Raw genomic sequence first — 26,826 nt, forward strand, 5'->3', positions numbered from 1 at the left:
GAATACAGGGCCGAAGGGCAGCGCTGCTGTCCTCAAAAAATTTATCAGGTTACTAAACTCTTTTATTATTTTTGGTGTTTAGGAATTTGTCTATTCCGGACTTGACATTAAATGAGAAAAGAATTTTGTGGGAATATTAAGTGTGAATGCATTCTTTGCACAGAGACTATAAATGGGAGCCAATTTAGTTCAGAAGTTACATTAAAATCAATTCTGTTCAGAGGTTACAATATTAAAAAAATCATTTAATTATAATTATTAATTTTGTAGGAACGTTACTCTTGGCTCACATTTTCATTTTTTGCGGGGAGGTTACAAGCTGTCTCAATGTATATAAGCCTATCGAGTAAAAATCCAAAGTAAATGGGAGATTAAATTTCGAGACTTTTGCTGAAAAATTGTTCCTATCATATATATTCATTTGTTATATCCGTATATATTAAAATATGTAAATTTCAATACATTGATCGAGAACTTTTCGAAATTTTTGTTAACAACGTAAACAACCACTTGTCTTTGCGTAGTAGTGTGGATTATAGATCCCTGTCATCTTTTAACGTCCTTTATCATAAGAACCTCCTACGTCCAATAGTATTTCATCTTTTTCCTTTGCTGTGCTGTGTACAAAATTATCTATCGCATGTTTTTTCTATTTTTTTTATTTCGAATCTTGTGAGTGAGGTGCTACACAAGCACTTAGTAACGTGGAGTCCGAGGTTAGCTGCCACGTGATATTTGCATTCCTTTGTGTCGTATTTTTATGATTAATTAACGGAATAGTACTAACTAGACCTTCAAACCAAATGCACTTCTCATGAACTACTTGGCATAAAAGGCAATCCAACTTTTTTCCCGGCTTTTAGCCCTTGATTCTGGCAATGACGATGGAGACAACAAATTGTGAGAAAATCCGGATTTTATTTAGTGTTGTGTTAGGGCAGATTGAAATACGTTGTCTAGGGATACCACTACAAAAGACTTCATAATTATATTACAAATGCCATGAAACAGCACTTTAGTTTAGGCCGATTTTTAATGTAAGATTTTTTCTTTTGCCACAGATAAAATTTGAGTGAAGTTCACTACAGTTCTTGACAGTAATTTAATTACCACGCTACTAACGATTCAACTGTCAGCAGTAAATGAATTTAGTTCTTTGAGGATCTATGTCTGGCATAGTAACTGCCACTTCACGTTCACCGTGAATAAAGATAAGGTATTGTTCGTTCATAGCCAGAAAGATCCGTTACAGTACATTACTGGAAAGTGAAATGACGTCAGTCTGAGAAAACTCAGAAACCAGATATTACCTGGAAGAATATAAGGAACTGTGATCCACCAACGAAAGGGGTCATATAACATACAAAACTGTTTTTCAGTTCATTATTGAATACGGCTCTTAGTTTTGGATCGATAGCACCGAGGATTAATAAGAGATATAGAGAAGATCCAAAGAAGTTCAGTTACTATTATTGACAGCATCGCGGGGATGCTCATCAAATTCCAGTGGCAGTCCCTAGCCGAAAGACGTATTTTCTCACGGAGAGACTTCCTGTGAAACTTCTGGTCGTATACGTGTCAAACAGCAGGCCAAGGAGTTACTTCCGCCCTTGTCAGGCTTTATAGAACACTTGCAGCTGATCTTGCTCCCATTTCAACCATAATATGCAGAAGATCAATTGTCCTACAAACCTTATACAGTGATTCGTAAAAAGAAAACGTCTGCAAGAAGGAGAGAAGTGATCTACAAAGCTACTATTCGGTCTCACTGCCGTCCGTTAGTAGAGCATTTCTAGAACATATTCCGAGCGCAGGACCAACATGAATTCGGAAAACATCGATCATTGAGCTTCTCTCACATGACGTCCTATAACCAATTGAGCAAGGAAATCGGATGGACGCAGTGATTTATAGTTTAAGAAATGTATTTGACGCAGTAACATATCAACGTTTATTGACAAAAGTATGGTTATATTTCTGTTTAGATGTTTTCGTGACAGGTAGGATGCAGGAAGGAGAATCATCCAGAAGCAGAAGTAGCTTCAGGTGTGCCTCAGGGAATCGTAATGCGACCTCTGTCGTTCATATTGTATATAAATTATTTGGTAGACAATATTAATAGTAGTGACAATACGAGCAGGCAGATGTACTTTGTCATTATTTTCCCCTTCACTGACAGGTAGTGATGGTTTTGTATTTTCTCTGTGCCTGTGTTCGTACATGAAGGTGCCGATAAACAAAAATAGCTCTGGGCACTATGGGACTTAACATCTATGGTCATCAGTCCCCTAGAACTTAGAACTACTTAAACCTAACTAACCTAAGGACATCACACACATCCATGCCCGAGACAGGATTGGAACCTGAGACCGTAGCGGTTCCAGGCTGAAGCGCCTAGAACCGCACGGCCACACCGGCCGGCAGGTGCCGATAATCAACCAGTTTTCAAAATTCTGTTCATTTCTGCGGGTTTCTTGCGTAGGGTTTGCACTTCTTTCACGTTTACGACACACCACATTACTCGGAGGTTGCTTTCCAGTTTGTCGCCTTGGTACTGCTGCTACTGGAATTTTATGGGAGGATAATTGGGAAATCTGCTGGGAATGCTACTTGCTTCCAAATATTTCTCTTGGAACCAGATTTATCATCTGCCTTGGTTAAAGACTCAACAGTAATGTCGAATTTGACAGCGTATTTGGCGTGAAGTTTCTCTAAAAATCATTCGTAATTACGTATTTCCTTAGGTAATTATCAACCCGAAATTCGTGGTACTTATGATGCTAATCTTTCCTTTTTCGTTCTTATGGACGGCAGACTGTATTGACGAATCAGTCAGGAAGAAACAGGGTATTTCAGACTATTACTCAGTAATGGGAAGCAAATCGCAACACGAAGAAGGGTATCTGACCGATTGCATATTCCTTGACTTCCGGAAAGCGTTTAACTCGGTGCCCCATTCCAGACTCCTAACTAAGGTACGAGCATATGGGATTGGTTCCCAAATATGTGAGTGGCTCGAAGACTTCTTAAGTAATAGAACCCAGTACGTTGTCCTCGATGCTGAGTGTTCATTGGAGGTGAGGATATCATCTGGAGTGCCCCAGGGAAGTTTGGTACGTGCGCTGTTGTTTTGTATCTACATAAATGATCTTTTGGGTAGGGTGGATAGCAATGTGCGGCTGTTTCCTGACGATGCTGTGGTCTACGGGAAGGTGTCGTCGTTGAGTGACTGTAGGAGGATACAAGATGACTTGGACAGAATTTGTTCAAAATGGCTCTCAGCAATATGGGACTTAACTACTGAGGTCATCAGTCCCCTAGAACTTAGAACACTTATACCTAACTAACCTAAGGACATCACACACATCCATGCCCGAGGCAGGATTCGAACCTGCGACCGTAGCGGTCACGCGGTTCCAAACTGAAGTGCTCAGAACCGCACGGCCACACTGGCCGGCGGACAGAATTTGTGATTGGTGTAAAGGATGCAGCTAACTCTAAATATAGATAAATGTAAATTAATGCAGATGAATAGGAAAAAGAATCCTGTAATGTTTGAATACTCCATTAGTAGTGTAGCGCTTGACACAGTCACGTCGATTAAATATTTGGGCGTAACATTGCAAAGCGATATGAAGTGGGACAAGCATGTAATGGCAGTGGTGGGGGAAGGTGGATAGTCGTCTTCGGTTCATTGGTAGAATTTTGGGAAGGTGTGGTTCATCTGTAAAGGAGACCGCTTATAAAACACTAATACGACCTATTCTTGAGTACTGCTCGAGTATTTGGGATCCCTATCAGGTCGGACTGAGCGAGGGCGCAGAAGCAATTCAGAGGCGGGCTGCTAGATTTGTTACTGTTAGGTTTGATCATTACGCGAGTGTTACGGAAATGCTTCAGGAACTCGGGTGGGAGTCTCTAGAGGAAAGGAGGCGTTCTTTTCGTAACTCGCTACTGAGGAAATTTAGAGAACCAGCATTTGAGGCTGACTGCAGTACAATTTCACTGCCGCCAACTTACATTTCGCGGAAAGAACACAGAGATAAGAAAAGAGAGATTAGGGCTCGTACAGAGGCATATAGGCCGTCATTTTTCCCTCGTTTTGTTTGGGAGTGGAACAGGGAGAGAAGATGCTAGTTGTGGTACGAGGTACCCTCCACCACGCACCGTATGGTGGATTGCGGAGTATGTATGTAGATATAGACTTGTGCGACATAAACGAAAGTTAGTGCGCATGTTTCTACATCTGAAAGATGAAGCCTGTTGCACAAGAGTGGTTTGCTTTAAATACACTCTATAGCGGTACTAAGCGTTGGTAACCTTTGAGATTGGATGTGATGAGTCAAGAATGCCTTTGAGGCGACAAAGACGCCATTATCAGCAGCTCAGTGAGTTTGAATGACGTCATGTAACAGGGCTACGAAAAACTGGATGTTCTTCTGCGATTTTGCAAAAAGGTTTGGCTAGATTGTGGCCACTGTAAATGACTGATGGCAACGGTGGTCACGAGAACGTACAGTAGCAAGAATTCAGGGATTTGGACAAACACGTGGCACTGCTGAGAAAGTAGACCATCGTGTTGGGCGTATGGTTCTGGCACTACGTAATCCATATGCAGGAGCAATTTCAGCAACAGTTGCACCACAATGACAAAACGAACTGTATGAAATCAGTTAATTCAAGGAGAGTTCCGAGCCTGACGCCCTGTAGCGTGAATTCCACTCACCCCGATCCACCGCCGTTTGCGATTTCAGTGGTGTCCAGCTAGAGCTCATTGTTGAGGAGGATGGAGGTCTGAAGAGCTAGGCACGCTGGATTTATGGTCTGGGATGTGATTTCGTATGACCGCAGGAGCACTCTCGTAGTTATCCCATGCACCATCACTGCAAATTCGTACATGAATATGGTGATTAGAGCTGTTGTGCTGCCATTCACGAACAGCATTCCAGGAGGTGTTTTCTAACAAGACAGCGCTGTTGTAACCCATCATACTCTACAGAATGTCGACGTGCCGTTCGGGTTGCGCCCGATAGTCAGTTCTGTCGTCAATCAAGCACTCGTAAATCAAGCACATATGAGTTATTTTCGGACGACAGCTGCAGCGCCATCCTCAAACAGCATTACCAGTCCCTGTAGTGACCAACCAAGTGCAACACGTTTGGAATTCCAACCCACAGACTGACCCGTGCAACACAATGTATGCACGTCTGCATGCTTGCATTCCAACATTCAGATGGTTACGCCAGTTGCTGATGTACCAGCATTAAGCATTTTCTACAGATTATCTTTCGCTTGCATCAACCTGTGATCTAACAATATTTATCACTTACATATGTTCGCTAGACAGTATTCCAGAAATTTTATTACTCTGTTTTAAGTATTTTTTGGTGTTTCGTTTTCCTTACCGGCAGTGTATGTTGCAGAAACGTAGTATCAATGCACTTTAATACAAATATTCTGCATTATCAACTATACGAAAAACTTTAGTACGAATGCAAATACTCCAACAATATTTTCAGCATTGTACTTGAATTTTTTCTGTACTGCTTAGCTTCGTTAAACGTTGACTGCAGTTAGGGGAAAATCTTTAAAACGAAATAAATCCAGCATATCACATATTGCACATATACACTCCTGGAAATGAAAAAAAGAACACATTGACACCGGTGTGTCAGACCCACCATACTTGCTCCGGACACTGCGAGAGGGCTGTACAAGCAATGATCACACGCACGTCACAGCGGACACACCAGGAACCGCGGTGTTGGCCGTCGAATGGCGCTAGCTGCGCAGCATTTGTGCACCGCCGCCGTCAGTGTCAGCAAGTTTGCCGTGGCATACGGAGCTCAATCGCAGTCTTGAACACTGGTAGCATGCCGCGACAGCGTGGACGTGAACCGTATGTGCAGTTGACGGACTTTGAGCGAGGGCGTATAGTGGGCATGCGGGAGGCCGGGTGGACGTACCGCCGAATTGCTCAACACGTGGGGCGTGAGGTCTCCACAGTACATCGATGTTGTCGCCAGTGGTCGGCGGAAGGTGCACGTGCCCGTCGACCTGGGACCGGACCGCAGCGACGCACGGATGCACGCCAAGACCGTAGGATCCTACGCAGTGTCGTAGGGGACCGCACCGCCACTTCCCAGCAAATTAGGGACACTGTTGCTCCTGGGGTATCGGCGAGGACCATTCGCAACCGTCTGCATGAAGCTGGGCTACGGTCCCGCACACCGTTAGGCCGTCTTCCGCTCACGCCCCAACATCGTGCAGCCCGCCTCCAGTGGTCTCGCGACAGGCGTGAATGGAGGGACGAATGGAGACGTGTCGTCTTCAGCGATGAGAGTCGCTTCTGCATTGGTGCCAATGATGGACGTATGCGTGTTTGGCGCCGTGCAGGTGAGCGCCACAATCAGGACTGCATACGACCGAGGCACACAGGGCCAACACCCGGCATCATGGTGTGGGGAGCGATCTCCTACACTGGCCGTACACCACTGGTGATCGTCGAGGGGACACTGAATAGTGCACGGTACATCCAAACCGTCATCGAACCCATCGTTCTACCATTCCTAGACCGGCAAGGGAACTTGCTGTTCCAACAGGACAATGCATGTCCGCATGTATCCCGTGCCACCCAACGTGCTCTACAAGGTGTAAGTCAACTACCCTGGCCAGCAAGATCTCCGGATCTGTCCCCCATTGAGCATGTTTGGAACTGGATGAAGCGTCGTCTCACGCGGTCTGCACGTCCAGCACGAACGCTGGTCCAACTGAGGCGCCAGGTGGAAATGGCATGGCAAGCCGTTCACAGGATTACATCCAGCATCTCTACGATCGTCTCCATGGGAGAATAGCAGCCTGCATTGCTGCGAAAGGTGGATATACACTGTACTAGTGCCGACATTGTGCATGCTCTGTTGCCTGTGTCTATGTGCCTGTGGTTCTGTCAGTGTGATCATGTGATGTATCTGACCCCAGGAATGTGTCAATAAAGTTTCCCCTTCCTGGGACAATGAATTCACGGTGTTCTTATTTCAATTTCCAGGAGTGTAATATTCACAGCCTACACAACTACATGTGAGTTTGACACTAACAGTTCCAAGATCCAGAAATGCCTAGGGGCCGTATGTGCGTGAAATGTTGCCTAACTCCACCGATAATCTCACTGCCATAAGACCTAGGAAAGTGCTGAGGCTGTTAGAGCGTACTTGCGGCTTATTGGTGGGGAAACCAGGTCATCGGGGCACTATTCGATGTACTCAGTCCCGCAGCCACTTTAGATTCAGGTTTCTGCCGGCTCGGTGGCGATATTCCTCATCCACTTGAGTTTCCTGGAGTGTACAACGGCCGTCTACGTGGAACAGAACTCCCTTCACGGCACCTGAGGGGGACGAGGACGTGTACAATCGATGGGCCGGCGGTGGTGGCAGAGGGACTGAGTGCATCGAATAATACACCAGCGCTGAGCCAGGTCCATGAACACAGACGGTCGGCCAGGGGCAACGGATGGTTGCAAGGAATACAAAGGCGGCGTCCAGTAGATGACAGTCATCAGCAGCGCCTGAACATGGCAAGAAATTGGCTTGCCGAAATACCCGGACGATAGCACCTGGTTGAATATCCGAGCGGTATTCTATTACCTCATGTCTGTTTGACTAACAGGGCAGCACATAGAAAATTTCGGAGATACGTGAATTTCAGACCACAATACAGACGCTACATTTCTAGGGAAAGTCTACTTATTCAATATGAAGAACCACCTCACGTGAAGAATATCAGAATACTTTTCAGCTCCTTACATATCATGCCCATGAGTAGGGTGAAGACTATACTGTATTAACTATAACATGCATAGAGGTGTTTAAGAACTCTTTTCTCTCTCTCTCTCTCTTTATTTTCTTTTCTTTTAATTATTTATTTATTTATTACCTCCACCCCCTCTCGTTAAGCGACTGGAACTGGTAGTAAACCTGATATGTTGTAGTACGATGAACGTTCCCTCTCCCATACAATTCACAGTGATTTGAAGAGTAAGTTTGTAATAGTCCATTTATCTCGATAAAAATCCATGTGTTACACATAACTGAGCTAAACGGTGTCTCTGAAGATTATGTCACTCAAGATACGAGTCTGGAGCATACTGTCACCAAAATTAACCTCCACTACACAGCGATAGATCGAGAATAGATGTTGTTGTTGTTGTGATCTTTAGTCCAGAGACTGGTTTGATGCAGGTCGCCATGCCACTGTATCCTCTGCAAGCTTCTCCATCCCCCAGTATGTACTGCAGCCTACATCCTTCTGAATCTGCTTAGTGTATTTATCTCTGGGTCTCCCTCTACGATTTTACCCTCCACGTTGCCCTCCAATACTAAACTGTTGATCCCTTGATGCCTCAGAACATGTCCTACCAACCGGTCCCTTCTTCTTGTCATGTTGTGCCACAAACTCCCCAATTCTATTCTATATCTCCTCATTAGTTTTGTGATCTACCCATCTAATCTTCAGCATTCTTCTGTAGCACCACATTTCGAAAGCTTCTATTCTCTTCTTGTACAAATTATTTATCGTCCATGTTTCACTTCCATAAATGGCTGCACTCCATACAAATAGTTTCAGAAGCGACTTCCTTACACTTAAACCTATACTCGATGTTAACAAATTTGTCTTCTTCAGAAACGCTTTCATTGCCATTGCCAGTCTACATTTTATTTCCTTTCTACTTCGACCAGCATCAGTTATTTTGCTCCCCAAATATCAGAAGTGTCCCATTCCCCAATCTAATTCCCTCAGCATCACCCGTCTTAATTCGACTACATTCCACTATCATCGTAAATCATCAATACCAACAAAAAACGATCGAGAAAGCGTACAACGATGTCTTTTACATACATCACATTTGGGCAGTCATAGCGAACAACATCAGTCTAACGATTACGGGAGTCACAGTATCTGCCGTCAAATTGTAATACGGCACTTCCCTCAAGCATAGAAACATATTAATTCAGGAGATTCTCCCGCTATTCAGACTTTCCAGACGCACATGTATGACTTAACTGTAATTTATGAAATTTTAGAAATAACTGCATACACTGTAATTATTCATTTCAATTATCAGGGCTACGACTAGGTAGAGAAATTATAGATCCAATTCAGGCAAATAATCCCTTCGAGGAACGACGTTGAGCGGCGAGTGTAACTTGACAGTTGCGGAAATACACTCCTGGAAATTGAAATAAGAACACCGTGAATTCATTGTCCCAGGAAGGGGAAACTTTATTGACACATTCCTGGGGTCAGATACATCTCATGATCACACTGACAGAACCACAGGCACATAGACACAGGCAACAGAGCATGCACAATGTCGGCACTAGTACAGTGTATATCCACCTTTCGCAGCAGTGCAGGCTGCTATTCTCCCATGGAGACGATCGTAGAGATGCTGGATGTAGTCCTGTGGAACGGCTTGCCATGCCATTTCCACCTGGCGCCTCAGTTGGACCAGCGTTCGTGCTGGACGTGCAGACCGCGTGAGACGACGCTTCATCCAGTCCCAAACATGCTCAATGGGGGACAGATCCGGAGATCTTGCTGGCCAGGGTAGTTGACTTACACCTTGTAGAGCACGTTGGGTGGCACGGGATACATGCGGACGTGCATTGTCCTGTTGGAACAGCAAGTTCCCTTGCCGGTCTAGGAATGGTAGAACGATGGGTTCGATGACGGTTTGGATGTACCGTGTACTATTCAGTGTCCCCTCGACGATCACCAGTGGTGTACGGCCAGTGTAGGAGATCGCTCCCCACACCATGATGCCGGGTGTTGGCCCTGTGTGCCTCGGTCGTATGCAGTCCTAATTGTGGCGCTCACCTGCACGGCGCCAAACACGCATACGACCATCATTGGCACCAATGCAGAAGCGACTCTCATCGCTGAAGACGACACGTCTCCATTCGTCCCTCCATTCACGCCTGTCGCGAGACCACTGGAGGCGGGCTGCACGATGTTGGGGCGTGAGCGGAAGACGGCCTAACGGTGTGCGGGACCGTAGCCCAGCTTCATGGAGACGGTTGCGAATGGTCCTCGCTGATACCCCAGGAGCAACAGTGTCCCTAATTTGCTGGGAAGTGGCGGTGCGGCCCCCTACGACACTGCGTAGGATCCTACGGTCTTGGCGTGCATCCGTGCGTCGCTGCGGTCCGGTCCCAGGTCGACGGGCACGTGCACCTTCCGCCGACCACTGGCGACAACATCTATGTACTGTGGAGACCTCACGCCCCACGTGTTGAGCAATTCGGCGGTACGTCCACCCGGCCTCCCGCATGCCCACTATAAGCCCTCGCTCAAAGTCCGTCAACTGCACATACGGTTCACGTCCACGCTGTCGCGGCATGCTACCAGTGTTAAAGACTGCGATGGAGCTCCGTATGCCACGGCAAACTGGCTGACACTGACGGCGGCGGTGCACAAATGCTGCACAGCTAGCGCCATTCGACGGCCAACAACGCGGTTCCTGGTGTGTCCGCTGTGCTGTGCGTGTGATCATTGCTTGTACAGCCCTCTCGCAGTGTCCGGAGCAAGTATGGTGGGTCTGACACACCGGTATCAATGTGTTCTTTTTTCCATTTCCAGGAGTGTATCACGTGGTGACGGTACTCGACACGGTCGGTAAGACAATGAAATTCAGTTTGGGAGAACATGATTAAAATCCCAGTTCATATATCTTGATTCACCTTTTTCGCAGCCTGGGGATTGGTTTGACGCAGTTACCCGTAGCCCTAAGCCAAATCCACCTACTTCCATGTGATCCGGCTTACTGTTGTAGTCAGTCCTTGAAATTTACAATTACTACCCCCCCTCCTCACTCCCATATTTCCTTCTAGTATGAAACCGGAGATACCTAGATGCTTCAAGATACGCCCTATCAATCATTCCCCTTCATTTTGTCAATTTGTGCATACATTTGTTTTCCCAAAATTCGATCTAATACTTTCTCATTAATTATCTCACATATTCATCAAATTTTCTTCTTTTCCCTGTAGCCCAATTGTAAAGCTAACATTCGCTTCTTGTCTTAACTGATTATTGCCCACCTTTCCGTTCCGCACAAAGCTACATTCCACACAAACACTTTAAGAAAATACTTCCTAACGGTTCAATTTTTATTCAGTGTTTTGCGGGGCCTAAGAGAGTGCAGTGATATAAGTAGTGCGAGCTTCAGTGCGGCAATATAGCTGAAAACTGAAGTACGTTGGTCGAAAGATGACTAATGATTATCAAACTTTGACTTTCCATTACATGTGGATGAAGTTGGCATTTTTGATTGGTGTCCTCAGTAGTAACTGCCGTATCCAAAATTAGTTCACAGTTGTTAAGCGACATAATGAATACCAGGAGGTATAGTGGGGCTTTAGGATTGGGAGCCTTCCCGACAAAATAAGAAACGGCCAGTAGGGAGTATTTCATTAGTGGAACAGCAGAGATTGGACTTAGCAGGTGCAGCACGATGGCGGTTGACGGGAACAGAGAGGAGAACATTTAGAACAGAGAGTGGGGGCCGTTTTATTAAGGAAACGTCTCCATTACAAGCACCGCACTCGCGCTAGCACCACGTCCCCCGACACAGACGAAGGGCAGCTTAATATTTTAGCGTCGGCTAATCCTTCCCAGCTGCAACTGAGGCACAGGGTTGCTGTAAAGACTCTGCTTTCCTGGGCCGCCAAACAGGGTTGGGAGGGATCGGCCGAAGAACCAGCTATCCCACAAGAACGTAATTTGAGATACTGCATGTTGTACGTTTCGTTAAAGTCAAAGACAAGGACATAAATACAATAAGCCTAAACAATAAATATAGGACAAGTGTCTTCGCGCTGTACGCATGGAGCTGCTTGTACCAACATGTGCTGCATTCTAAAACACCGGAGAAAAAAGTGGTATCCATAGCTTAATAAATTGATTATTTGTAGTTCCTACCGCCGAACACTTAAATTAGTCATTACACAAGAAAAAACATGATTGTATATTCATTACTATGTAATTATATACCATTTGGATCAACTAGAGATGAATATTCTAATGAGAAGAAAGACCATTGAATAGTTCTTTCAGCATAGACCTTTTCGTTTAAATGTACCAGAAGATGTTAAGCTGTTTTCATTGTAATCAGTTCTCTTTATTAGTCATAATAGCGCTGTCAATTCACACTAGCTTCACGATTGTAATGGTTTTCTTTTATCTGCCGGCAACCTTGACTCCACCACGGATATTGACCAAGTATGGACCAAATAGGTAATAAGTTTCAGAAAATTATCAGTTATTTGATAAGTTCCACATATACCTTGAAATACACCGAAAACGGCGGAGTGGTAGGTATTTCAGTTTCGACATTTTTGGGGCAACATTCGTATGCCTCAGTTTCTCTACTCTTGTTACTGCTGGAGTTTATTTAGTGATTCGTTTTAGACCAATATGAAGAACAGCTGCAATGCGGGAACGGCTGCGACTCAACGATTGGAAAGTACTATTACGTTCTGGGCGCACGAATAACATCTTGACTGCACAGTACTATCTGTGCAAGATGGGCTGCGAGACAGAACTCTGAGGCTGCCGTTTGGTGACAAGGCGTGAATGATGTTCAGTTGTTTTAAATTAGTGAATTACATCGCGCAACAGAATTAAAAGGTCAATTTTCGAAACCCCGTAATTCCCACCCATTGCCACTTTTAAGTTTAAAATTTGGTTAAATTTCTTTAAGATATTCCTATGTAACAATGCAAAGGCGTGCCTCTCTGCGAAATCACCCTCGCGCTCGACAAGGCTTCTAAGAGTGAGATGTCGACACTTGCCAAACATAGGCCACAGCTCAGAATTTCATGTGACGTGTGAGGCGGATTAATGACGTTAAATTGACACCAGATCTTACCACAGTTCTCGTCAATGCTACTGTGGATGTGTCACACTTTTGGAAGGTTGCCACACCCCCTCCTACCCACATTTCACCCGTCGTTTGACGCCCATGCTACGGATGTCAGAATTGTGACACCCATCATGGAGATCGGTTTTCTTATGAGCGGCCGAGGAAAACATTTCAAACACACCGCCACTCAAAATCATCACGAAAAGGTTTCAGAGGGTGGCATAAAGGACTTTAATGAAGCCACACCGTTCCTTGGCGCGTTGATTACCATACATTTCGCGGTAGATAACGACAGTTCATAGAGCAACGAGCAACGGGAAGACATTCTTCACAATCTTTGACAGTGTTGAAACCCTAGGGAGATTGAATGTGTACCCAAGGAGACTGTGCTGCAGCATCCCTATTGAACGTTTCCGCACCAATTTGTAGCACAGGGCGACGACAAATTTTGCCATCTAGAACAGGTTCAGATCACTAGGGGCCTTACAAAACCATTCCGAGACATTTTAACGTGATGAGAAGTAGCAAAGGGACCTTAGGCTCTTTCAGCCCTCCTGTTTTGTGTCCTCCTGTGGCGTGATCATAAGGGTGCTAGACACTAACACATGGGTGGATATCCAAGGGTCACTTTAAGATCCTTAATCTCGGCAAAACCCTCTGTGGCACCCACCCATGTTTATGGACTACTTTAATAACTAGTTTTGCCTCTGGTCGAGATTCGACCAATTCCGTCACTGTGAATGATCAATGATAGTAAATGTCATCTAAATTAAAGTGTCTGACATGTTAGCAGCTGAACTGATCCGTGACAAACGCTGCATTGCAGCTACGTATATTATAGAAATAGTTCTTTGATTTCCCCTTAATTGTTCGATCATTTGAAGGGAGTCCTTGATACATTGCTTTGAAAAATAAATTTTGTGTTAATGGCGACAAATTAACTTTTCCCTTATGACAACATATTGTGAATGCTGTTGTATCGCGTAAAATCACCTCAGACGCGAAATGATTTGCATTACAAAATGTTTTATCAAACTGCCATAACAGTTCTCAAAATTATTTGGAATTATGTACAGAACGACAATAGAATTATCTTTATCAACGTCTGCTTTATTCCTATCAGTTTCTCTACGCAAAAATTGGCCTCTCCAGCTCTTCGTCTTTCACTCTTGCATACCCTAAAACAAATATAATATCCTCATAATAAGGGAAGTTGAAAATCGGTGCTATTCAAAATGAAGAAATTAAAAACTAATAAACTACTTCAAATTTTCTGGTAATCGCCGCAAATGACCACGCAGGAACTGTTACAGAAAGGAAAGTGAAATAACGACGCCAATATACAACGTTACTTACAGACTTCATTACTACGCTATGTTAATTTTCACTGCTGACAAAATCATCGAGCTAGCAGTTGTCCCATTGTAGCTGCCCAGTGTGCATGTTTTACTGCTAATGAGCCATGTTAACATGAAGACCCTTAGAATGAGATTTCACGACATGTTGTTACTTTCGTGTGTCATTACCACCGCAGCACATGATCGATAGGCAGTGCAGAGTTTGGTACATCTTCAATTTTCGATGTCCAGGTACTGGAGATTTAAATGTATGACAGGGAATTCACGGATGTGAAAGCTTCTACTTCCTTTTACCACTCTCAACGGCTACATACACACATCACTTCTTCTCTGTCCACATCTGTGGCAAAGTACCATTCGAATTATATAATGATTTTCGCATCCTTGTACAATTAGTGTTAAAAAACTGTACTTCGGTTTTCGTGTTCACATGTTAATATTACGATGTACCTGTACAGATAGAAACAGTGACAAACAGTCTAGCGGCGAGAGAGCAGCAGCGCAGTTGGTTTGCAGGCGCCTGGGACTCTCCTCTCACTTTGGGTTCTGTCTGTGCAGGTACGTTTATAAGGTTCTCGGCAACACACATTTGAACATTCACACTGTTGTCGTGTCATACGATGGAAAGGTCGTCACACTTCCTCTTATCAACATTTCATCCGTTCTTTTGACGCCTCTGCGATGGTGGTCAGAAACGCGACGCCGATTTTTGAAATCACGCGGTTCTATTATGGTTGGCCGGGGAAAACATGTCAGACACACCGCCGCACACAGTCAACACGATAGGCCTCAGGGGTGGTATAAAGGGGTGTCACTGAAACCATCCATGGCGTTGGGGCGACGAGTCCCATATATTTCCCAGCCAAACACGACATTTCGCTGTGAGCAGCAGGACGGCGTTCTTGACAATCTTGGAGACTGCTCACATATGCCACATGCTTCAGTTCTTAGCTAAGGACATCGTGAACTAGAAACCGCTTTGTAGTGTAGTGCGTCTGCAGTTCTTGGAACCACTAGGGACCATTCTAAAACATTCAACGAAATTTCAGCTGTATCCAAAGGAGCAAAGGCTCCTTGCGCTTCTCCAGCCTTCGTGTTTTGCGCCCTCCTGTGATATGGTCACAGAGCGTAGTACAATGGTGTCTGCATTAATACAACAGCAAATGGCCCCTTTAAGACACCCCCTCCCCCTCCCCACGGGTTTGCCAACACTCTCGGTGGCGCCTGCCCAGATTTATTCACAAATTTAGAAATGTGCCTTTATCAAGACAACCTGCAAAGTAACCGTAGGAGCTTCCAGGTAAGCAATCACTTGACAGTCCTCCGATTCCAGTTGCCTGCATGTACGCATCTACACTACACTACTGGCCATTAAAATTGCTACATAAAGAAGAAATGGAGATGATAAACGGGTATTCATTGGACAAATTTATTATACTAGAACTGACATGTGAGTACATTTTCGCGGAATTTGGGTGAATAGATCCTGAGAAATCAGTACCCAGAAAACAACCTCTGGCCATAATAACGGCCTTGATACGCCTGAGCGTTGAGTCAAACAGAGCTTGGATGGCGTGTACAGGTACAGATGCCCATGCACCTTCAACACCATACCACAGTTCATCAAGAGTATTGTGACGAGCCAGTTGCTCAGCCACCATTGACCAGACGTTTTCAATTGTTGACAGATATGGAGAATGTGCTGGTTTGGGCAGCAGTCGAACATTTTGTACAGGACCTGCAACATGCGGTCGTGCATTATCCTGCTGAAATGTAGGGTTTCGCAGGGATCGAATGAAGGGTACAACTACGGGTCGTAACACATCTGAAATTTAACGTCCACTGTTCAAAGTGCCGTCAACGTGAACAAGAGGTGACCGAGACGTGTAACCAATGGCACCTCGTACCATCACGCCGGGTGATGCGCCAGTAAGGCGATGACGGGTAACCGCTTCCAATGTGCGTTCACCGCGATGTCGCCAAACACGAATGCGACCATCACGATGCTGTAAACAGAACCTGGATTCATCCGAAAAAATGTCGTTTTGCCATTCGTGCACCCAGGTTCGTCGTTGAGTACACCATCGCAGGCGCTCCTGTCTGTGATACAGCGTCAAGGGTAACCGCAGCCATGGGTGCCGGCTGATAGTCCATGCTGCTGCAAACGTCGTCGAACTGTTTGTGCAGGTGGTTGTTGTATTGCAAACGTCCCCATCTGTTGACTCAGGGACGGAGCCGTGGCTGCATGATCCGTTGCAGCCATGTGGATAAGATGCCTGTCATCTCGCCTGCTTGTGATACGAGGCCGTTGAGATCCAGCACGGCGTTCCGTATTACCCTCCTGAACCAACCGATTCCATAGTCCGCTAACAGTCATTCGATCTCGTCCAACGCGAGCAGCAATGTGGCGATACGATAAACCGCAATCTCGAGAGGCTACATTCCGACCTTTATCGAAGTCGGAAACGTGATGGTACACGTTTCTCCTCCTTACACGAGGCATCACAACAACGTTTCACCAGGCAACGCCGGTCAACTGCTGTTTGTGTATGACAAATCGGTTGGAAACTTTCCTAATGTGTGCACGTTTTAGGTGTCGCCACCGGCGCCAACTTTGTGTGAATGTTCTGAAAAGCAAATCATTTGCTTATCACAGCACCGTGTTCCTGTCGGTTAAATTTCGCTTCTGTATCACGTCATCTTCGTGCTGTAGCAATTTTAATGGCCAGTAGTGTACTTCGCAGGTATTCCCTGTAAACCACATTTTTGAAATTCTCAATAAATGTGGGCCGGTGCCAGCAAGTGTACTGCTAAGCTTTGCCAAGGTGGGGGGGGGGCGTGGCATAAAGAGGCACTATTTTCTGTTGTATTCACGCAAATATGAAGTCCCACCCCTTTTTGATCATGCCACAGGAGGGTGCTAAACAGTAGGGACGAAGAAGAAGCAAAAGCACACTTTGCACTGATTATGTTCTAATTTCGTCGAACGACTATGAATAGTGAAATTACAATGAAATCCAGACCTTTAACTACTTACATGCGTTGATAAATATCAACGAGGGCAGTTGAAAATGTATGCCCCGACCGGGACTCGAAGCCGAGACCTCCTGCTTACATGGCGGACGCTCTAGCAGTCGGAGCCACCGAGGACGCAGAGGATAGTGCGACTGCAGAGTCTTATCCCTGGCACGCTCCCCGTGAGTCTCACATGTCCCCCTTGATGTTTATCAACACCTGTAAGCAGCTAAGGGTCTGGATTTCATTGTAATTTCATTTTCGAAGAGCTGCAAGATCACCAATGGTGTCTGTTCTTTCTGATATGTCTGAAAGTACGGATACCATCTTCATATTTTGAATAGTCGTTCCACCCTGTATACTAGAGCAGAAATCGTGCTTGCACTGCACTAGAAAGAGATGCGATTACGTACAATGTGGTTGCTGACTCACGGTGTCCTTAGGCAAGTGATGAAGCGTTCGGGAAGTATCAGGAGAGTCAAAAATTGTCAACAATGTCCTCCTGTTCTCATCGCACTGTGAACTGTCGTTTTCGCCTGCGAAGTATGTGGGAATCAACGCCACTAGAGAAGATGTGATTTCATTGAAACTACCCATGTCAAAACCCTAACGTCACATTTTAATATCTATTCTGGGCGACGACGTGTCTGAAATATTTTCCTCGGCCAGCCACAAGAAAACCTCAAGATTCTGAACATTGGTCGTCGCTGTTCGGATCTCCATGGCAGACGCGACAAAATAACGGCTGAAACACGGGTAATCTCTTACCCACCCGTGTGAGGACCTTCCGATCGTGTGACACGTCCACCATGGCATTAAGCACATTTGTGGTGATATGTGGTGCCAATATGATACCACCAACTCACCTTAAATCTCTCATGAACTTCTGCGCCATAGCCATTTTTCGCATGTGGAGACACCTTACTGCTTGAATCACTGCCTAGCCCATGGGTTACATCGCAAGGGTACAGTTTTGCATCACTGTTGAGGAAGGTTGTAGGCATCTTGGAATTAAGTTTCAAACTTATTCATAACAATAGGAGACAGTTACGGAGTTCGAAAAAGTTCTCCTTAAAGTTTGTTCCACAGTCCAGTTATGTTAAATATCACCCATTGTAATGCATACGTGCATTCCGTTCACGGGTTTAAGCCAAGTATTATGCACATTTATGCGATCGGGAATGCTCAGTAGCAGCCAGGCTAAATGTACATTTGACAATTAAGGGTCAGCAAGGAGCATTACTGATGAAATCATAGGAGGCAATTTGTGCAACCCTAGTAGGGACAAAATCCGACTATTCGGGAGTGGGATCTTACAATCTGAGACAGTGTTCCGAGACACACTTCCGTCACAGTGTCGGCAAACGTAACGTCAGATCCACCTAGCAACAGTGATCCGAACGCCCATTGGCTGAAAATTTGTATATACATAGGAAACGAGCGAAGCGTCCTGATTGGCTGAGGGAGAACGGTGGGGTGGTTTCTCTTGTCCTTCGGGAAGACAGGGCGAGTTAGTGGCGAGGCGCCACTCAAAGAGCACGACCGAGTAACCAGGGGCGGCTCTAAAAGAACAGTGGCGAGTAAATTTTCCAGCCGTGAAACACTCGAGAAAGTGATCGTTAGTTATAAGTGAACGCCACGTGTCGTGGCCAGTGTGTATCACGATTATGAAAAGTCAGAAAGGTGTTAATGTGTTGTAAAGGATTGAACAACGGCGTAGCCAAGAGCTGCCATATTGGAAATTCTGTTAAGTGTGTGTCAAAGTATTTTCTTTGTTCAAACGAGAATAGTACAAATCGTTGTTGACATTTAACAACTGGCAGCCCGAAACACTCCACTTTAGCAGGATCACCTGCGCCTGAGCGCTACTACTGTGCGACGAGGGACGGACTACCGAAGCAGCGAGACACCAGGTTAGTGATACAGAAACCAGAGAAGTAAGGCAGAGTCCCTTCCTTCTCGCTTCAATGCCACCGAGGGCATTGTACCATCTCCATGATATTCCATGTTCCATTCAAAGGCTAAAGATGACTATGACTACCTCTTGTATAGCCACTTTGCATGTTGCAGGTAACATGATGTCTTTTTCAAAGACATGTCGCACACACACACACACACACACACACACACACACACACACACACACATTCATGCAAAATTTTTGTTCAAAACAATTCTCATCAACCCTTCAGTCTTAGTTGCACACTGCTAAATACGTTCGATCTCTCTGGATCTTCTTCGGGTCTAAACAGTTGCGTCAGCAACCCGTCTTGTCTACAACAGAGCCTCACATCAGAGTACTGCTATGATCTATAGATGATTCAGAGAGATCGAAACGTGTCTTGTAATAAGAAATGAGCAACTGAGACCGTAGAAAAAAACCAGTGTTTTAAATATAAATACAGCTGCTGATTCTCTCAGGACGAATATGTAGGCTATAGTGAAAATTTCTGCAATTGGGAGATGTCCTATTGCCAGCCTATTTGGATAATTTGGCCTAAAAGTACAAGGTTTGTTCCACAATCACCAACCAAACTCTGATTAAGGAATGAAATACGTGAAAAATTTGAGCAAGCCATCAGCTTGGTTTATACTCGAAAAACGCACTTTGACATGCGTTAGGGTTTCATAATATTTGTCAGTGATATATTGTACTAGAATCAGTTTATAAACTGATGACATGAAATAAATTCCAACTTTGGCCGAAACTGGGCATTTGCCACCACCACCAAGATATGTTAGAAACAACTGTGTCTTAATTTAAACGAAAAAACGAAGTGAGAGTCAATTCCACATAAGAAAGCTGACTGCAGTATAGGCCGCCGTACCATCTGTGCATGCTAGAGAGCCATGCTGCTGGCCACAGCAGACTGCTTGCTATGACAAATGGCAGTGGGCCTCACCATCAAGTCCAGGTGAAGAGAGAGTGTGTATTCCATAGGTGGGATACACTGATTTACTCTTCCTTCCAATTATGTCACTAGATTTCTGTGTAAATACGTTTCTTCTCATGGAAAATTTGTGCAATGCAATTTCGTCTGTCCATTGTATGCAGTAAATAGTTGGAAAACGTTACTGGCAGACACTGTAGCAAGCAGCTTACCTACAAGTGACCTATGTTTACACAGTTTCCACCACGTAATGTTACTCTAAATTTTTAAACAAGTTATCGTGGTACTCGGGATTGGTAGTTTTGTTACATTCTATATTTACAGTGATTAATAAAAAAATGAAGTACTGAATACTGCAATATTATTTGCTGTGTTAAATATTGTGGGCTACCATATGCGTGCTAGCAGATAAGTGCTGTTACACAAACTGCAATGATTAATGTGGTTCTCAGGGGCTGATGGTCATTTATGTACGAGTACCAACTTTAACAAAGAAACTGAGATATCTTTTATGCTAATTAAACGGAATATTTATCTGTATTTACTGTTCGTTACCTGCAAGGCAAAAACCGAGGAGAATCTCATCTGCCGTTAAGCGGCCAATCTTAAACATACTGAACTCACTCTGTACGAAAACATTAATGAGTGGAATTTCTCTTTGCTGTACTAGCTTTGAAACTATTAAAAGATCCAAATAGAGAAGTCTCCCGCATTTACTTTTAATATAAGTTCAGAAATAGAGTTATTAATTACAAATAATGGTGGCTATTATGGGATGTTCTCACTACTTCAATAACCAACACTTTCTAATAACAATTGAACATATATTCCAATAAATTACAGACAGACTTACATTGACAGACCTGGTACAATGACGGCCCTCCGCTAGACGAAAACAAGCTAGGAGGAAAAAAATCTAACCTAAAGGAACATTATCTCTGTTCTTCTTCATTCACATTACACTGATAGTATATACAAAAAGGCTATTTGTTATACACATCACTGTTTGCGAGCTATATAGATAATAAACTACACTTTTTAATATTTGATATTCATCGCGTACACGGACGCAGCCTTTCATATATTTTAACGCATAAAAACCCTTTATATTTTTAGCGTAATGTCAATTTATGTGCCTTCCATCAGGAAGTCTCACTTCTGCAGCCTTTATGTTTATACAATCCATCAGATTCCCTAATTTTGATATTATATACCACACCTGTGCTGTTTCAATATTTATAGTGTTGAAATTAACACTGATGTGGACAACAGGTGTATGTGTTTACGTAACAGTATTAGGATCGCTTATATGTATATCACAGAATATCTCCAATCAGGATTGGTGGGAAATAAATCATTATAAAATTTTAATGTATGTTCACATTATAGTATTAGCAGTGATATATATTGCATAACATCAGTTAAGTTATACACCCAATCAAAATATTTCCAGTGTAGTCGTTGGCTGTAGAAAAACAATTTCCATATGTGTACAAATCTTTCAGATTAATTAACGAATTAACGAATCAGATGAAACAATAACTATGTAATCATTGTCATAGCCATTATCATTGAAGTGATCATCTAAAACAATGCACATTATAAACTGTGATGATTTCAATCATGATTCAATATACTTCAGAAAAATGGGTCAAATGCTCATATTGTGCTGATGCTAAGCACAATACAGTTAGTTCTGTCCTCAGCAATACTATCAGCAGAGCGTGCTAGGACAGATGCAGATGTGTCAGCAATACATCTGATATAACTCGGCAGACACCTTATATACTCCCGATGTCCCTGTATAAATTTATCTTACAAGGAAGCTAATCATCATCGTCATCACTCTGACGTGCATATCAGCTCATGTCGACAAGTAACTTCAACATAAGAGATCAGAATGTCTACATATCACATATGACAAATTTGAGGCTGTACTCATATTGAGTTCAGAGTGTAAAATGCATTGTTGCATCATATACAACCTACCTGGGACCAATATTGGGCATACTTTGAAGATATACACAATCACAGTCTTCTAAAACTGCGACAACCTGTGAAATCAGTAGATCAAGACCACATTCAACAACAATTACGAGGGAAATGGAACATTAACGTTTCAGGTATCTAATGTATACATTGTACTTAGGAATACACATTACTTAAAACAAAATACATAGTTCTTTATTCACATTGATGTGACTGAGCATTATCACCATTAAATGACATGTCAGTTATGAAATGTAAACACATCACTTATCATGAGATACATTGCAGAGTTGGCTGTGTACACTTCAAGTTGTCCCACCCGTAACTTTATAAATTTCATACAAGAAGATATCTAATGCTGCAGAGATAAATAAATCGATATAACTTTAGTTCATTACTGTTCAGAAAAAAATTTGCTCATTAGCAATGATGTTTATGCTGCATGAAAATATTCTCATAACCACATGATAACTCTATAAAATCATCATCTAAATCTCGGCAAATATCAGTAGTTATCCGTTGCACCCTACCACTAGTCGCAACCTCAGTATTGTGGTTAATATTGTACACTCCTGGAAATGGAAAAAAGAACACATTGACACCGGTGTGTCAGACCCACCATACTTGCTCCGGACACTGCGAGAGGGCTGTACAAACAATGATCACACGCACGGCACAGCGGACACACCAGGAACCGCGGTGTTGGCCGTCGAATGGCGCTAGCTGTGCAGCATTTGTGCACCGCCGCCGTCAGTGTCAGCCAGTTTGCCGTGGAATACGGAGCTCCATCGCAGTCTTTAACACTGGTAGCATGCCGCGACAGCGTGGACGTGAACCGTATGTGCAGTTGACGGACTTTGAGCGAGGGCGTATAGTGGGCATGCGGGAGGCCGGGTGGACGTACCGCCGAATTGCTCAACACGTGGGGCGTGAGGTCTCCACAGTACATCGATGTTGTCGCCAGTGGTCGGCGGAACGTGCACGTGCCCGTCGACCTGGGACCGGACCGCAGCGACGCACGGATGCACGCCAAGACCGTAGGATCCTACGCAGTGCCGTAGGGGACCGCACCGCCACTTCCCAGCAAATTAGGGACACTGTTGCTCCTGGGGTATCGGCGAGGACCATTCGCAACCGTCTCCATGAAGCTGGGCTACGGTCCCGCACACCGTTAGGCCGTCTTCCGCTCACGCCCCAACATCGTGCAGCCCACCTCCAGTGGTGTCGCGACAGGCGTGAATGGAGGGACGAATGGAGACGTGTCGTCTTCAGCGATGAGAGTCGCTTCTGCCTTGGTGCCAATGATGGTCGTATGCGTGTTTGGCGCCGTGCGGGTGAGCGCCACAATCAGGACTGCATACGACCGAGGCACACAGGGCCAACACCCGGCATCATGGTGTGGGGAGCGATCTCCTACACTGGCCGTACACCACTGGTGATCGTCGAGGGGACACTGAATAGTGCACGGTACATCCAAACCGTCATCGAACCCATCGTTCTACCATTCCTAGACCGGCAAGGGAACCTGCTGTTCCAACAGGACAATGCACGTCCGCATGTATCCCGTGCCACCCAACGTGCTCTAGAAGGTGTAAGTCAACTACCCTGGCCAGCAAGATCTCCGGATCTGTCCCCCATTGAGCATGTTTGGGACTGGATGAAGCGTCGTCTCACGCGGTCTGCACGTCCAGCACGAACGCTGGTCCAACTGAGGCGCCAGGTGGAAATGGCATGGCAAGCCGTTCCACAGGACTACATCCAGCATCGCTACGATCGTCTCCATGGGAGAATAGCAGCCTGCATTGCTGCGAAAGGTGGATATACACTGTACTAGTGCCGACATTGTGCATGCTCTGTTGCCTGTGTCTATGTGCCTGTGGTTCTGTCAGTGTGATCATGTGATGTATCTGACCCCAGAAATGTGTCAATAAAGTTTCCCCTTCCTGGGACAATGAATTCACGGTGTTCTTATTTCAATTTCCAGGAGTGTATTTCAGCTTGAAACAACGCAAGGGACTAAATAGACCTCATCCAGAGATGGAGCCTTATACATTGATACTTCCAAGGAAGGAAGGCACTCTAGAGGTTATTTCCGCTCAGTTTAGACCATGATATCAGCAGTAATTTCAGACCAGTTATGCTCTAATGAACTTCCATTAACTACCACAAAACTTCATTACAGAAACATTTCCAACAACAGGACACGAAAAAACGTCAGAGGCTGCAGCTACTACCTTAACACAAGGGGAAGGTGACATGCAACAGAGTAGCACTTTCACATCTCATTAGGAACCATCAGCCAAGGCCTCTACTACACATTAGAACAACACAGATCTCTTAAGAAGTGATAAAATCAGAAATGACAATCAGACTATGAGACAGCCGTAAGTTCCTCACATCAGACGGCTCAGAGTAGACATTACATGATATATGTCACTTTTTTCCAGCAGTGCACTCATAAATGTTTGTTGTTGAAGAAGGCAGCAATACCAGAAGTTCGTCAGCATAACGTAAATGGAGATAGACTATCTTGCAAATTGCAACAATCTTTTATATAGCATGGCATAATCTGTCACAATTTTATTATAACATGATCAGTTACACAAAATTCGTCTATTAACATATTAACAGCATATAAGTTATTTTCAGATGTTTCGTTTACATACCAGTGGCAAGCTCCTCATGTATTTGCTGTGATATATCATGTATTTCACATATCTATGAGGAATTTTGATTCTAATTTTAGTCTGTAACTAATGAATAAAAGTACAAACCTGAAAGATTTTTGAGTAAACACCCATGAAATGGAAGAGTAGAGTTTAACATTTCATTGACAATTATACCATTATAAATGTAGTACTGACCCAGGTTGGAGAAGTAAACTGTCTTCTTTTGTCAAAGAATCCATTCCCAGCACTTGCCTTAAGTAAAACAATTCCCTATATATCGTCTCTCTCTCTTTCTTTTTCTTTTTTTTCAGTTGTCACAGTCTTGCAGTGGGTGAAGATAGTTTAACTACATAGGCGATGATGAGAAAATAGGGTAATCTGATGCTGATGACTGCAAAGAAAAATAATTAAAGTAATACATGGATGCAACACAGAACATTATGATTAAATAGGATCTAGCTCAGCTTCAGCTCTAGATGTAACCTGGTCTGGGACGTAGTGAACCCTAGAGTATTGTTTAATTTTAAGATGTCACCTGTTTAATAACATCTCTTGCACTTCACGAGGGTTTAGATTTAGAGTGGAGCATACAATGGGACGGATGAAAATGCAATTCCCTTCAGTTGAACTGTAAAAAAGGACACCTTGTTACAATTTTGGTGTAACAAGGGAAATTATATTACATGGTGCGTCTCGTTACAATTTTTGTCGTAACATGGGACATGTCTTGTGTAACAATTACCTTCACAGCTAAGGGCTATGATGATAAGGTAACTTTTAGAATTTGAGCCAGGAATGTATTAGAGGCAGAATGACCTATGTCAATAATAGGTTGTACAAGTACATAAATGAATAATGCCCATATTATTTACAATACTAAGGATAACTTATGTAGAACACTAAGTCAGTGCCATAAAATACTGCCTAGTTTCCGCCGTGGCAATTACATGTTTTACACATAGCTCTCCTTCTTATTAACAGTTGTTTTGGAACGCTGTTTACACAGTGAACAACTTCACTATCGGAGTCAGAGAGAATCTGGGGCAATATTTTCCTTGTAATATTCTGTACACTCAAGCCTCGTATAGAATTAGTACTATTTTGATTAATCCCTCCAGCACTTACATTTTTAATGAAAATCATTAACAATGGTGATAGAAGACTTCTGACACAAGAAATCCCCCAACTCAGCCATCTTCCTCGTCAAAGAGGGTGGCAGAGTGGACAAAACTTCAGAGCGCTTTTTTGACCCTGGGGTAGGAAACTGTCCTTAAGGACGAAAGAATCAGTAATGATCAACAGCGTGAGGATGCAGCAGACAATGGAAACCACTACATTAAAGACACATGATGTGTATCCACAGGTAATGAGGCTTGTAACTGGAAAAGTGTCATGATGATTTCGTCATTGACGGAAGATCCAGGAATAGTCCCCCTTTTGAATTAATTGAGTTCTGATATAAATTTCAGCTAGCAATAGCAAATACTGTGTTCAAGAATCACGAGAGAAGGAAATATAATGGAAAATATAATGGAAAATGCTGGGATGTAAGGGGAGCTTTCAGTAAGATTACATTGTGGCCAGGCAAAAACTACGAAATCAGATACTGGATTTTAAGGCGTACCCAGGAGAAGATATAGACTAAGATCACGCTTTCGTGATGATGAAGAGTAGGCTGATGTTTAAGAGATTAGTCAGGAAGAATGAATCAAGAAATGGGATACGCAAGTATTGAAGAGTGGTGAGATACGTTTGAAGTTCTCTAAGACTATAGATACTGCGATAATAAATAGCTCAGTAGGCAGTACTGTTCAAGAGGAATGGACATCTCTAAAAAGGGTAATCACTGAAGCTGGAAAGAAAAATGCTGCTACAAAGAAATTAATTGCGAAGTAACCATGGGTAACAGGAGGAATACTTCAGTTGATCGAAGAAAGAAGGAAGTACAAACATGTTCAAGGAAATTCAGGAATACAGACATACAA

The sequence above is a fragment of the Schistocerca cancellata genome, chromosome 7 (genome assembly GCF_023864275.1).
Source record: "Schistocerca cancellata isolate TAMUIC-IGC-003103 chromosome 7, iqSchCanc2.1, whole genome shotgun sequence".
Classification (NCBI taxonomy): domain Eukaryota; kingdom Metazoa; phylum Arthropoda; class Insecta; order Orthoptera; family Acrididae; genus Schistocerca; species Schistocerca cancellata.